Source organism: Halichoerus grypus, chromosome 4 (genome assembly GCF_964656455.1).
Source record: "Halichoerus grypus chromosome 4, mHalGry1.hap1.1, whole genome shotgun sequence".
Taxonomy (NCBI): Eukaryota; Metazoa; Chordata; class Mammalia; order Carnivora; family Phocidae; genus Halichoerus; species Halichoerus grypus.
Genome location: NC_135715.1, coordinates 193,476,769 through 193,487,109, shown reverse-complemented (window position 1 = coordinate 193,487,109; position 10,341 = coordinate 193,476,769). Strand labels below are relative to the sequence as shown.

The window sequence follows — 10,341 nt, the reverse complement described above, 5'->3', positions numbered from 1 at the left end:
TGTTTCACCCATGTGGTTTCCCCGTCTCTTTTTTGTGATGATTTTTAAACTTTATTTTTTCAAGGTCCAGTGATTTGGTCACATAAAGATAGCTACTTTGGGGGCTCTTTTTTGGGATTTCATTGTGGTTTAGATTGGCTTGTTTTTGTGACTGTTTCATTGTGGTTTGAGAAGAATGTATCAGCCCCAGTAGTTGGTTACATTGTTCTCTGTCTCACTGAGCCTGAGTCTGGCTTGTGAGTCAACAGATCTGCGCCCTGACTTCCTGAATCCCTCGATCCCTGCGAGAGAGCGTGGAGGTGCCCGGTTCTGCTGGATGTCTCCCCGCCCTGTGTCAGATGCTCAGGTGTTCCTGACAGTTATCAACAGGGAGCACCCCTTCTTTGCCCCAGTTTAAGTGTTACTTCTCTATCTCCTTATTTTTCAAACTTTTTTATATCCCTTTATTTTTTTTAGATACATTTTAACTCGATCTGTGGGTCTTCATTTTTTATAGAGCAATTTAATCCATTTACTTGTGATTATTAATAAGTTGGAATCTGTGCCTGTTTCATTTTTTAATTTGTTAGGTTTTCTCGTTTCTTTTTCTGCTCTTCTAGTGGATGTCTTTTGGCTTTTAACAATAATCATTGAAGCTCATCTCTTTGTAACACTTAGAGCTGATCTGCTGCTGTGCTCCACGCCCCCGGCTCCTCCCCTCTGCTCCCCTGGCCAGGACTGTCTGTGATCTTGGTTCCCTATTCCCAGCTTTCCCATCAGAGCCATAATTAGATGTAAGTACACATCTGATCGGTTACTTCACTCACCACCATTTATTGTATCCAAATGTTTCTTCCTTTCAGGGAATATTTAATGATATTTTTGGAATTCCTAGCACAGTAAAATTTTGAGAGGCATTGAGTTTGAGACACTCCTTAGGTGCTGATGCCCGAGAGCCAGCACCTATCCTCTTAAAGTTTCGTGTGTTTGTCTGCAGTGTCGGGATGAGGTCAGGGGCATTTAAAGCCATGGGACTGAACAGGGTTTCCTGGAGAAGCTATAGCTGGGGAAGGGGCTGGGGCCCAGCCTAGGAGCAAGCCGTGTTTGTGGAGGGCAGTGGAAGAGGGCCCAGGAGAGGAGAGTGAAAGAAGGGAGTGTGGGGTCATGTCGGTCTGGAGGGGAAATGAGGGTTGCTCAGCCACGTTGGATCAAGCTCTGATCAGAATGGAGAAGAGACGGCTGGACTCAGCCACATGGGGTCACTGGTGATCATGTTCTCCCTGGAGCAGTGGGAATGCTGCTGGGTCTAGAGGGTGAAGGTGGGGCTGGGGTGAGGCATTTGAAGAGGTTTAGCCATGGAGGAGTGGACAGTAACCGAAGGGGAGCATGGCTCCAGGGGGGAGTTTATTTGTGGAGATAAGCAAGCAGCTGTCTGTGCTGCTGGTGGGCGGGATGGAGAGGAGGAGTGCCGAGGGCCAGGAAGGAGTGTGCTGGGGCCCGGGGGGGGGGGGGGTGCCTGGCGAGGGGCTGGAGGTGTACCTGCGCCTGTGCTCCCTGGAGGACGAGGCTGGTCGCTGGCATGGAGTGGAGGGGAGGGTGCAAGGGGTGTTAGGGAGTGGCAGGGGAGGGAGGGCGGCTTCCCTGGCATGGTCTCCGAGGGCTGCCTGGAGCCCCTGATTCAAAATGTTTTCCATCTTAGTGGTTCCCAGTGCTATGGTGAATTTGTTAGTCAGTGAAGGAAACTTTTTAGGGATCTTATGTCGAAGGAGCTACCCACGTGTTTATTCAGTCCATTATCTTTAGCCCGTCCTTTATTTCTGGACAGATTCTGTACAACAGGGCAGCTGGGCCAGGGGCCTACAGGTTCCGGGTGCAGAGTTTTGCCCTCCAGAAAGCTGGTGCTGATTGGCCTTCTCACAGCGTGCTCACAGGGAGGAGATCGCCCCTCTTCCTGCCACGGTGTATTTACATGCTGCCTGACCACCCATGCTGGCCCACCTGTTAGCCCAGGGGTGCACTCCCTCAAGTTGGGAACCAACATGGATACATGGTTACTAACGAAGACCTTCGTGCATATTACAGTGTACTGTCTTGCACTTGGATTTTGATAAATGGGTAACCTCAGTATCCTACCATTGCCCTAAAAATCCCTGTGCTCCGTGTGGTCCCCTCCTCCCTTCCAAGCCCTGGCACCGCTGGTCTTTTTAGTGTTTCTGTCATTTTGCCTTTTCCAGAATGTCCTGTAGGATCTATGGAATATATTGGAATATATGGATCCTATGGAATAGATACACAGCTCTTTCAGATTGGCTTCTTTCACTTAAGCAATATGTATATATTTAAGGTTCCTATCTGTCTTTTTGTGGCTTGATGGTTCATTGTTTTACCTTTTTTTTTTTTTACACTTAGTTAAAATACACAGAACAAAAAAAAACTTACCATCGTAACCATTTTTAGGTGTAGAGTTCAGTGGTATTAAATACATTCAGAGGGTTGTGCAGCTATGACCACTATCCATCCCCATAACTCTGGTTAGTCTGAAACTTGATACCTATTAAATGGTAACTCTCCTGTCTCCCCCTCAACCCTTGGCAGTCACCATTCTACTTTTTTTGCTGTGAGCTCGACGCCTCCGAGTGGCTCGTGTAAGAGGAATAATACTTGTATTTGTCCTTTTGTCACTGGCTTATTGCACTTAACATAATGTCCTTAAGTTGTAGTATGTCACAGAACTTGCTTCCTCTTTAAGGCTGAGTCAGCTTATTCCGTCGTGTGAATGGACTACATCTTGCTCATCCATTCATGGGTTGTGTCCACATCTTCATCATCATGAGTAATGCTGCTGTGAACAAATCTCTCTTCGAGACCTTACTTTGAATTGTTTTGAGTATATACCCAGAAGTGGAATTGTAGGATCATGTGGTAGTTCTGTGTTTAATTCCTTTGAGGACTCCTGTGCTGTTTTCCACACTGACTGCACCATCTTAACGCTTCCGACAGTCGCGCATGGGCTCCGTCTGCGTCCTCACCAGCACTGGCTGCTTCCTGTTTGCTTGATCCCAGCCATCCCCGTGGGTGTGAGGTGCTGTCTCTTTGTGGTTCTGATCAGCGCTTCCCTAATGATCAGTGACGTTGAACATCTTTTCATGCGCTTATTGGCCATTTGTGTGTCTTTGGAGAAAAGTCTCGATTGTCCGTTGAGTTGGGTTTGTCCTGTTCCCATTGCTGAGTTTTAGGATTTCTCTGTCTGCTATGGACATCAACCTCTGATCAGAAACAGGATTTGTAAATATTTCTCCCATTCTGTGGGGTACCCTTTTATTCTGTGCGTAGTGCCTTTTGATGTACAAATTTTTTTAATTTTCATGAAGTCAGATTTGTCTATTTTTTCCTTGTATTACCTGTGCCCATAGTATCATATCTGCGAAATCATTGCCGAGTCAGCGGCCGTGAAGCTTTTGTGCTGTTTTCTTCTAAGAGTTGTATTGTTTTAGGTCTTACAGTTAGGTTCTTGATCTATTTTGAATAAATTTTTATAGGTGTTAGGTAAGGATCCAACTTTATTCCTTTGCATGTGGATATCCAGTTTTCCCAGCGCCGTATGTTTGAAAACATTGTCCTTTCTCCATTGAATGAATGGTCATGGCTCCCTTGTCAAAAATCAGTTGACCGTATACATACAAGGGTTTATTTCTGGGCTCTCGATAATCTGTTCCATTGTTTTATGTCTGTCTTTATGCCAACACCACACTGTTTTTATTACCGTAGCTTTGTAGTGAGTTGTAAAATCTGGAAGTGTGAGTCGTCTAGTTTTGTTCTTCTTCAGGATCATTTTGGCTATTCTGGGGCCCTTGAGATTGCACGTGAATTTTATTTTATTTATTTATTTATTATTTATTTATTTATTTATAAAGATTTTTACTTATTTACTTGACAGAGGCACAGTGAAAGAGGGAACACAAGCAGGGGGAGTGGGAGAGGGAGAAGCAGGCTTCCCGCGGAGCAGGGAGCCCGATGCGGGGCTCGATCCAGGACCCTGGGATCATGACCTGAGCCGAAGGCAGACGCTTAATAACTGAGCCACCCAGGCACCCCTCCACGTGAATTTTAAAATGGGTTTTTCTATTTCTACAAGCAAGATTATTGGGGTTTTGATAGGGATTGCATTAAATCTGTAAATTGCTTTGGGTAGTATCAACATTTTAACAATATTAAGCCTCGATAAACATAGGATTTGTTTCCATTTATTTATGTTTATGTGGATGTCCAGTTGTTCCAGCACCGTTTGTCGAGAAGACTATCTTTTCTCCACCGAGTTGCCTTTGCCCCTTTGTTAAAAATCAGGTGCAGGAATTAGTGTGGATCTGTTTCTGGACTCTCTGTGTTGTGTTGATCTGTGTGTCTACTGCTTCATCAGCACCATGCTGTAGTGATTATTGTAGCTTGTAGCTTTTACTAAGTTTTGAAATATAGGGGATTGTGAGTTTTCCAACTTTATTCTTTTCCGTGAATGTTGTGTTGGCTGTTCTGGGTCTTTTGCCTCTCCATATAAACTTTAGAATCAGCTGGTTGATTTCCAGGAAATGGCTTGTTGGGATTTTGACATTGGGGTTGTGTTGAATCTATAGATCAACTTGGGAAGAATTGACATCTTAACAGTATTGAGTCTTTGGTGCATCAACATGGAATATCTATCCATTTATTTAGATCTTTTATTTTCATCAGAGTTTCATACTCCAGTTGTTTCTTGCTGGTGTATAAGAGAACAATTGACTTTCATTTGTTAACCTTGTATTCTGCAACCTTGCTGTCATTGCTTATCAATTCCAGGTTTTTTATCAATTCTCTGGGATTTTCTACATGGATAGTCATGTCATCTGCAAACAAAGATGGTTTTATTTTTTCTGTCCCAACTTGTATACCTTTTATTTCCTTTTTTATTACATCAAGTAGAATTTCCAGCACATTATTGACTATGAGTGGTGCTGATCTTAGTAGGAGAGCTTTTGAGTTTCTCACCATTGAGTATGATGTTAGCTGTAAGGTTTTATCAGTGATGTTCTTTATTAAGTTAGGAAGTTTCCCTTTATTCCTAGTTTATCAAGAGTTTTTATCAGGTATGGGTATTGGATTTTGTTAAACACTCTGCATCTATTGAGGTCATTATGTGGTGTTTTTTCTTCTAGCCTTTTGGTGTGGTGAGTTACATTAATTAATTAATTACATTAATGGATTGTGGAGTGCTGAACCAGCCTTGCATACCTGGAATAAACCCACAGCCCTGGTGTATAATTCACTTTCTTACATTTTTGGATTCAATTTGCTAAATGCTTGTTAAGGATTTTTGCATCTATGTTCATGAGAGATATCTGTAGTTTCCTTTCTTGTAATATCTTTGTCTGGTTTTGGTGTTAGGGTACTACGCATCTCATAGAATGAGTTAGGAAATATTCCCTCTGTTTCTATCTTCTACGAGAGATTATAGAGAATTGGTATAACTTCTTCCTTAATTCTTTTTTTTTTTTAATATTTTATTTGTTTATTTGACAGAGAGAGACACGGTGAGAGAGGGAACACAAGCAGGGGGAGTGGGAGAGGGAGAAGCAGGTTTCCCGCTGAGCAGGGAGCCCAATGTGGGGCCTGATCCCACGACCCTGGGATCATGACCTGAGCCGAAGGCAGACGCTTAACCGACTGAGCCACCCAGGCACCCTAACGTCTTCCTTAATTCTTTGGTATAGTTCGTTGATAAACCCATCTAGGCCTGGTGCTTTTTGTTTTGGAAGGTTATTCAATTTCTTTGAGGGATATAGACCTCTTCAGATTATTAGTTCTGTGTGAGTTTTGGTAATATATGTCTTTCAAGGAATTGGTCCATTTCACCTAACCCCCTGACTGACCTTCTAATGTCCACAGGATTTGTAGTGATGGCCCTCTTTTATTTATAATATTGGTATTTTACGTTCTGTGTTTCTGTTTCTCTGTTCTTACTTAACTGGACTAGATGTTTATCAACGTTACTGATCTTTTAAAAAACCTTTGATGTTGACTTTTTTGTTTATTGTGTTTATTTTCAATTTCATTGGTTTCTGGTCTAATTTTCTTTTTTCTTCTGTTTGCTTTCGACTTAATTGCTCTTCTTTTCCTACTTTCCTAAAGTGGAAACTTAGATTATTGATTTTTAGGGGTGCCTGGGTGGCTCAGTCGTTGAGCGTCTGCCTTCGGCTCAGGTCATGATCCCCGAGTCCTGGGATTGAGCCCCGCGTTGGGCTCTCTGCTCAGCAGGAAGCCTGCTTTTCCCTCTCCCATTCCCCCCTGCTTGTGTTCCCTCTCTCGCTGTGTCTCTCTCTGTCAAATAAATAAATAAAAATTAAAAAAAAATAGATTATTGATTTGAGATATTTTTTCTAATATACTCATTCAGTGCTGTAAATTTTCCTCTAAACATTTACTGCACCCTACAAAATTTGATAAGGTGTATTTTTCATTCTGTTCAAATAATTTTTTATTTCTCTTGACCCACTTGTTATTTAGAAGTGTCTCATATAATCTACAAATATTTGGGGATTTCTCAACTACCTTGCTGTTACTGACTTCCAATTTAATTCCATTATGGTCTCAAAGCGTACTTTGTTTGATTTCTAGTCTGTTAAATTTGTGAAGATATGTTTTATGGTTTTGGTGAATGTTCCATGTGAGCTTGAGAAGAATGTGTGTTCTGCTGTTGGATGAAGTAGTTGTTAGTTTGGGTTCTTCAGAGAAACAGAACCAGTAGGATGTGTCTATATGCACAGAGAACAGGAGATTTTCTTATAGGAATTGGCCCCCATGGTTATGAATGGCAGGATGGGGTACCAGAAAAGCTGGGGGCATCATTTAGTCCCTGTCCAAAGGCCTGAGAATTGTCAGGGGGGTGAGGGAATGGGGTGTGAGTCCCAGTCTGAGTCTGACTGAGTCTGAAGACAGGAACACTGATGTCCCAGGACTGATAGACACCCGGCTCAACCAGAGAGCAAATTCCCCCTTCCTCTGCCTTTTTGTACTATTCAGTCCTTCAGTGCCCACCCACATAGGGGAGGGCCCTCTGCTTTACTCTGTTCACCAATTCACATGCTTCCGGAAACTCCCTCACAGACGCGCCCAGGAGTAATGTCTTACCAGCTCTCTGCACATCTCTTAGCCCCCTCAAGTGGACATATGAAGTTACCTATCACGGTAGCTCGTAGACATCAGTTACGTCCAGGTGACTGATGATGCAGTTGAGTTCAGCCAAGTCCTTCTGATTTTCTGCTGCTGGATCTGTCCGTTCCTGACAGAGGAGTGTTGAAGTCTCCAACCGTATGGTGGATTTGTCTGTTTCCATTACAGTTCTATCAGTCTTGGTCTCACATACGTGGACATCAAGGATTCTCCTGTCTTCTTGGAGTATTGACATATTTGTTATATAATGCTCCTCTTTAGCACTGATCATTTTTCTTGTCCTAATGTCTGCTTGTCTGAAGTTAATATAGTCTTGCAGCTCTCTTGATTTGTTAGCATGGTAAGTCTTGCTCTGTCCCTCTACCTTTGATCTGCGTCTTTATATTTGAGGTGGGTTTCTATAGATGACATATACTTGGGTCTTTTTCTTCAGTCTACTCTGACAGTCTCCATCATTTAATTGGTGTACTTGGACCATTCACATTTAAAGTAGTCATTGCTACAGTTGTACTAATATCTCTCGTGTCTGTAGCTGCTTCCTGTTGGCTTCTTGTGTGTCGTTCCTCTCCTTTTCTGCCTTCTCTGGTTCTGATTGAGCGTTGTGTGTGATTTCCCCTTCCTTAGCAGATGGATTTTACTTCTTGCGGGAACTTTGTTCGTGGTGCCCTGGAGTCTTCACATTCGCAGGTCCTCTGGTCCACTAGCGGACAGTGCTGCTTCCCCAGTGGCACCAGCGCCTTGGAGTGGGACATCCCAGTTTCTCCCTGTCGTCCCTTATAAAATTGCGGTCATTCATTTCCTTTGTACATGTGCTGTAATCACACCATCATTAATCTGAACAAACATTTATCTGTTGGGTCAGTTAAGAATAAGAGAGGGGCACCTGCCTGGCGCAGTTGGGTGGGCGTCTGACTCAGTTTCAGCTCAGGTCGTGATCTCAGGGTCGTGGGAACAAGCCCCGCATCAGGCTCTGCTCAGCACAGAGTCTGCCTCAGACTCTCTGTTCCTCTGCCCCTACCCCCTCCCCGTGCCCCAGGCTCTCCTCTCTCTAATAAATAAATCTTTAAAAAAAAAAAAAGTAGTAGTAGTAGTAGAAGAAAGAGAAAAGATTTTATTTTACCTTCACGTATTCCTTCTCCAGCACTCTTCTCTGCCTGCAGATTCAGGTTTCTGGCCTACATCCTCCTCCCTGAAGAACTTCTAATATTTCTTACAGGGCATGTAATTCCCTCTGTTTTTGTTTGAAAAAGTCTTTAGTTTTTCTTTACTTTTGAAGGGCTGTCTTTTTTTTTAAGTTTTTATTTTAATTTTCATTTCATTTTTAATTTTAAGTTTCTTTCTAATTCCGTCAGTCAGCACATGGGGTTGTATTTGAAGGACTGCGTCACTGGATACAGAATTCCACTCTTGTTTGCTCACGAGTCGGCCACTGTGAGTCTTACCCATTTTGTTCTGTGGGTAAGAATGGTTTCCTCTGGCTTCTTTCAAGACTCTCCATCTTTGGTTTTGGACAATTTGAATATGAAATGCCTGGATGTAGATTTTTTGGCATTTACTGTGCTTGGTGTCTGGGCTTCCTGGATCTGTGGTTTGCTGACATCAATTCTGAAAACTTCTCAGCTGTTACTTCACATGTCGTGTCCACTATGCGTACATATCCCTTTCATAACTGCCCCCCAGTCCTCCAGTATTCTGTGCGTGCTGCTCTTGGCATCTCGGGGCGGGGGGTTCTACTGAATATCCTCAAGTTCACTGGCTCTGTCCTTGACCTCATGTGCCCCGGGCTTCACTTCTGTTGCCACGGCTCTCGTGTGCAACCTTTCCTTTGGGTTCTTCCTCAGCAGCCTCTCCTCCTACAGAGCTCCTCTGTCCGTGCACAGGTGTGCTTTCTCCATGAGAACCCTTAGATGAATCAGTTCTTTTAAATTCCAGGTCTGAGGATTCCAGAACCACTGCCTCATCTGCATCAGGTTCTGATGTGGTCTCTTCGGATTGCGTTTTTTCCTCGCTTTTTAGCATGGCTCGTAATTTTTTTAAGAGGTGGACATGGTATAACAGGTAATAGAAGCTGAGCCGAACGGGCTTTTGGCTGGAGGTGTCAGGTCGGCCTGCCTGGCAGGTGGGTTGTATCATCTCTAGTGCAGTCCTGCTGGCTTCACATTCCTCTCCAGTCTTCACTGTTTGGCTCAGGACTCCCTCCCAGCAAGAGCACCTGGGGCTTTTTCTGCTCTGATCCCCTTACCTGCTGGAGCCCTGAGGAGTGGCATGGGGGAGGGGGACATTCTGCAATGTCAGGGTTGGGGTTCAGCCTTGTGTGGCCTATGTTTCTGGGCTGTGACCTTCCCGAGTCCTCCTGGAGTGAGAAGGGAAAGGTGGAGCGGCTTGTGGGGAAAGCCCTGCCCCCAGGTGAAGTAAAGCTCAGGTGAGATCATCTCCCCTGCTGAGCCTCCTTTCCTGTTGGAGAGTGCTCTGACCTTAGTTCAGAACTGTTCCTTCCCCTCCCACTGCAGAGACACGGGATTTTTTTTCTTGGATTTTCACGGTGAGCACTTGTTGGGTTCCTGGAAGTCAGACCCATGGAAGCATGGGGCCCCCAGCAGACTGTCATGCTCATCTGCGCTCAGCTCCAGCCTCCTGCCCAGTTGCCATCCGTGGTCCCTATCAGCTTGCGTCTGCTCCCGGTGAGCACGTCCTCCAAGTTCTGGGAGATCTGGGACCTCACTTCTCTGATGGGCCCAAGCAAAGTCACTGATTTTCAGTTTGTTCCATGTTTTTCTTGTTGTAAGGACAGGAGTTAAGGCTTCTAAGGTCTTTATAGGTCAGAGTTGAACCTTGAAGCCCCCACCCCTGCTTTTAATGTGGTTATTGTTAATATATAAGAAAGCTACAAATTTTAATAACCAATCATTCTATCAAAATCACTTAATCTAGGGGCGCCTGGGTGGCTCAGTTGGTTAAGCGACTGCCTTCGGCTCAGGTCATGATCCTGGAGTCCCGGGATCGAGTCCCACATCGGGCTCCCTGCTCAGCAGGGAGTCTGCTTCTCCCTCTGACCCTCCTCCTCCTCATGCTCTCTGTCTCTCGTTCTCTCTCTCGCAAATAAATAAAAAATCTTAAAAAAAAAAAATCACTTAATCTAATAGTTTTTCAGTGGAGACTTTT

The 10,341-nt window shown here is 44.2% G+C and overlaps 1 protein-coding gene across 2 annotated transcripts in view; it reads left to right on the top strand.

Annotated features, from left to right (window-relative positions):
• THAP4 (THAP domain containing 4) overlaps window positions 1–10,341 on the top strand; it is a 42,953-nt gene that overhangs the window by 5,622 nt on the left and 26,990 nt on the right. The window lies entirely within an intron of this gene.